The sequence below is a fragment of the Electrophorus electricus genome, chromosome 7, assembly GCF_041902795.1.
Source record: "Electrophorus electricus isolate QZ-2024a chromosome 7, ASM4190279v1, whole genome shotgun sequence".
Taxonomy (NCBI): domain Eukaryota; kingdom Metazoa; phylum Chordata; class Actinopteri; order Gymnotiformes; family Gymnotidae; genus Electrophorus; species Electrophorus electricus.
The window spans coordinates 14,055,001-14,060,000 of NC_137503.1; the positions used below are offsets into that span (position 1 = coordinate 14,055,001).

Here is a 5,000-nt window from a genome sequence, read left to right on the forward strand (position 1 = left end):
GTCAATGAATCAACACGATTTCTGAACCATTACACCCCCAGTTAAGACGGAAAAGCTTTTCAAAAATCTATATCCATGGAGGCTTATTATAGATGGTTCTTATTATAGATGCATGTATCTGTATTTGTTTATAGATGCGTGTATCTGTATTTGTTCTGTATGTAGAGTATAAATCTGCCACCACACACTACATTGTATAGAAATACTGTGGTCTAGTAGGAATTATTTTCCTATCTATATACGACGTATACCATAACAATCACCTAGCAGTACAACAAATCAAACTCACTAAACCACAGCTGGTTTCCGCTGAGAGCAGAGAAGAGCGGTTTTGGCCCATGGCTTTAAAAAAATACAGATCAATAGGACTTGCAACTGTGCAACAAGTGTAATCAATCATGCCTTATTACTTTTGCACTGCTGCCAGTATTACTAACTCAGTGCCATCCTGTTTTGCATCCTGTGCAATTCCTCACATTTGCAAAATGTTTCCTTCACGTATCTAGCTAAGAGGAGCAGCCTGTGGCAGTTGAGAGCTTTAGAAAATCCCACGAGCAGTCTCCTGACGTGCTGAGAAGCACACTTACTGCCTGCAGGAGCTGACTTCTGGCCATCTTTGCACTCACAAAGCACGTCGCCAGTTTGCTGGACTCGGTCCATAACTTTCTAAATTTTTTTCCATGTTCAGTAGTGCAGCATATGTCGGTAAGCCCTTTGCTGGGAATCTGTTGTGTTTTGGAGATAATAGTTGCTTGTAATTTAGCCTGATGTTCTGCAAATAGGAAAGCTATCAGACCATGAACTAATATCTTGATCTGATTACTGCAATTCCCAGTGTGATCGCTCCATTTCATAAACAAATTGTTCATAAAAAGATATTTGAGGATGTTAATGTATCATTTGAGGAGATCTCAAGGATTTGACTGCATGTTAAAATCAGATGATCAAACGACGTTGCAGAAAGTGACCTCTGGTGTGATGCTTGCTGAGGGCACTTTTGAAGCATGTGTTGAGAGACTCTACCTGCAGAAGTGTATGTTGCATGTAATGATTACTCTGAGATCTCTCCACGTTTTTGGAGCTTAACACAGGTCAGGCTCCATTAAAGTGGCACTGAGCTCTGATAGTGACAGTGTAAGAGGTGACGATGTGAATAATGTGTGTCACTAAGAAAGGTTCACCAGTTATTGGTCAAATACATGGGCTTAAAGGTTATGGATCACACTTCTTAATGCTACAATATAGATACAATACAAAAAAAAAAAATTACTAGACATAGCCTAGGATTTTTACCCATCCATTCATTCAGAGAAATATATCAGTTAAATGTACCGGTCATAGAACAGAGAAGAGTTGACAGAGTATTTAGACAGTGCCTTGCATCCATACAAGTGTTGTTTATTTCTGGCCATTTGTGTGAAATGTAGGGAAAGCTTTTTCCCAATAATGTTGATCCAGCTTCCCTCACACTTGATGGATGGATGTCAGTTTGTATTAGTCTGTTTGTCTTTAGCCTACCAGGGACTAACCCCAGTGTTACTTCTGCTCCTTGACACTAACCTTACGGTGCCCTTTCTGCACTGCCGGGCGTCTATTGAACCTTCCCCTCTCGCTCTCTTCTGTTACTCGAAGATGTATCCTTCTCAACCATCGAACGCAGCTCTCTCTCGCTCTCTCCACCGCCTTTTATTGAACCGTTTCGCTGGCTGGCTGGATGTACTGTCTGCTTGGCGGAGTCCACTAATATTCCTTAATGACGCAGCATCTGTCTCTGTCACCAGTCTGCTTTCATGGCCCGATAAGCTGAGCCGCCTCTCCCTCAGACACCAAACCGGCACAAAACAAACAAACAAATCGCTCACGTAGAGAAAAAAGCATCAACCAAGATACAAGGTCAAATGAGACATGGTAGCCACCTGGAATGATATGGACGGTAGTGAAGTATTTAGGGCCGATAAATAGCCGTACGGGTGCTGAAATGTGAAACACACTGGACGTTATGACTACGGCAGCAGTGGGTAATTGCTAAATGATGGCTTAAAAGCCACGATCTTTTTTAGGTTAAGATCATAACAAAGATTCTTTCTAGTTTTTAACAATGTGTGCTGTTCATGTTGAGATATAAACTGTAGATTGTGATTTCATAAATATAACATTAACCCTTTGTGACTGTTTAAAAGCAGACGCAATGAGGATCAGTCTCACAGTAGTTGACCATGACACGTTCAGCCTTTCTGCTAACATTTTCCTCTTGACCTCTAGCTGACTCTGTTTTTCATTTTGTTAGTTCATCTCAACTCTCTGCCTCCCTTGTATTTAACAGCACTTAGAATTATTTAGTGTGTGTGCATGTGCGTGCACACGTGTGTGTATATGAGTAAGAGAAAGGAAAATGAGAAAATGTACATTCATGCCAATTTGCACATTGCACATTTCTCCCCAACTGGAAAAGGGTGGATGACATCCAGAGTGTATTTAAACGTATGTGATGTGTAACTGCCAATAGGAGCTTAGCGCTTGAACTGGCTCTTTTATTCTTTTTGTATCTGTGTGTGTGTGTGTGTGTGTGTGTGTGTGTGTGTGTGTGTGTGTGTGTGTGTGTGTGTGTGTGTGTGTGTTAGCCCTGGGCAGCAGATCTGTTGGCCCAGTCCAAACAGCAGACCTTTACCTGCTGTTTCTCCCTCGTCCATTTCCTCTCACACACAATAGTCTGTAAATGTGTGTGTGTGTGTGTGTGTGTGTGTGTATGTGCATGTGTGTGAATGCTAGAGCACTATGACTTCCTTGTAAACATTATCCTCAGATTTTTCAGCGTATATATTGTCAAAGCAATTGGACTTTGTTGCTTTCTGAGTACTTTCACATTGTTCTGTATATTTACGTGGTGAACTTTCTCAGAAGCTGACAAGATTAGCCCTTTGTTTTTAAAACTCACTGCTATTAAATCCAAATATGTTCCACTTTCTTGAAAAAATGACATTTGATTGCCCAAAAAGGATTAATAGTGCACCATAGCTGTGACAATGGCTGTGCTTACAGCAAAGTAAGTTACAAATACAGATACACTGATACCAGCGCCAGTGTCTCAGTACGGACCTGGACACTAAAGTCGCAAATATGAATGGCTGTAATAACATTATGTGGTGTTAACGTGGAACAGGGACACTCCTGATGATTCCCACCACTACCCACCACTACCCATCATTACCCACCACTACCCACCACTACCCATCATTACCCATCACTACCCACCACTACCCATCATTACCCACCACTACCCATCATTACCCATCATTACCCATCACTACCCACCACTACCCATCATTACCCACCACTACCCACCACTACCCATCATTACCCACCACTACCCATCATTACCCATCACTACCCACCACTACCCATCATTGCCCATCACTACCCATCATTACCCATCACTACCCACCACTACCCATCATTACCCACCACTACCCACCACTACCCATCATTACCCACCACTACCCACCACTACCCATCATTACCCATCACTACCCACCACTACCCATCATTACCCACCACTACCCATCATTACCCATCACTACCCACCACTACCCATCATTACCCATCACTACCCACCACTACCCATCATTGCCCATCACTACCCATCATTACCCATCACTACCCACCACTACCCATCATTACCCATCACTACCCACCACTACCCATCATTACCTATCACTACCCACCACTACCCATCACTACCCATCATTACCCATCATTACCCACCACTACCCATCATTACCCACCACTACCCACCACTACCCATCATTACCCATCACTACCCACCACTACCCATCATTACCCATCACTACCCACCACTACCCATCATTGCCCATCACTACCCATCATTACCCATCACTACCCACCACTACCCATCATTACCCATCACTACCCACCACTACCCATCATTACCTATCACTACCCACCACTACCCATCATTGCCCATCCATTGCCCTTCCCATCCTTGTTTTTAATTGAATAAGAATAATGCAGAGTATATATTATACATACATTTGAGGGGCTTGTATGTTGTCTAGTTACAGCACATGTGCAACATGAATATAGCATGCTGGTATTACATGCACACTGTAATTCCCTAAGACAAAATATAGTGCTGTTTGAAAATTTTGTGGCATACTGAAGTACGCTTTGCTGGGAAAGGCCTCAAATATTGGCTATTCACATTTCTGGACTCTGTGAAAAAACTATGCAACTTTCTGGATTGGGTGCAACTGCTCAGCAGTGTGAGCCACAGCACTCACAGCAAAGCATGGCACGTCTGCCGTACCAGCCCAGAGCAGGTTTCCTCTGGGGCGGCACGTTCTGAATTGCTCCGCGTTCCCAAGCATTCTGAAAATAAAGCCCAGCGCACACATGAAACAGGCGATTGTTGATTCAGGAATGGATTTGGAGTCATTTGGAACAGGCAGCTTTTAAAGTGCAGGAGACTTGTAGCCAGTTGATTAGAAATTGTCATGGCTGTTGGTCTTTTATGTGTGTGTAATGGCTTACTCCACATAGCCTTCTAAATTTGTGTGTGTGTGTATGTGTGTGTGTGTGTGTGTGTGTGTGTGTGTGTGTGTGTGTGTGTGTGCCTGTTTTTTTAGCACCATAATGACTTTTTGCCACAGCTTGATAATTGTATCCCAAAAATAATGAGCAGCACAGTTTAAAATCTAGGTTAAAAAGGCACGCCCTTTCTTTTCCATCTCATTAGAAATACCAGCATGATGCATTGGCTGATTAGACTATACTGTCCCCATTCACTGGCGTTAACAATAATCAGAGTTTGTCTCTGTAAGGCCATTTGGTTGGAAGCTAGCATACTGTCACTATGTAGCATTAGAGACTACAACTCCAAGTATATCTCTTGTAAGTGTAAACTCCTGAACAGGCTTTTTATTGGTCACATAAATTGCCAGTGGGGCTCTTGGGCCAGTATTGAAAATGACAGAGATGGATTT

The 5,000-nt window shown here is 42.7% G+C and overlaps 1 protein-coding gene across 4 annotated transcripts in view; it reads left to right on the plus strand.

Moving 5' to 3' along the window:
- The window catches only part of cacna2d2a (calcium channel, voltage-dependent, alpha 2/delta subunit 2a), a 144,069-nt gene that overhangs the window by 35,876 nt on the left and 103,193 nt on the right, over positions 1-5,000 (plus strand). The gene's annotated exons all lie outside the window — the stretch shown is intronic.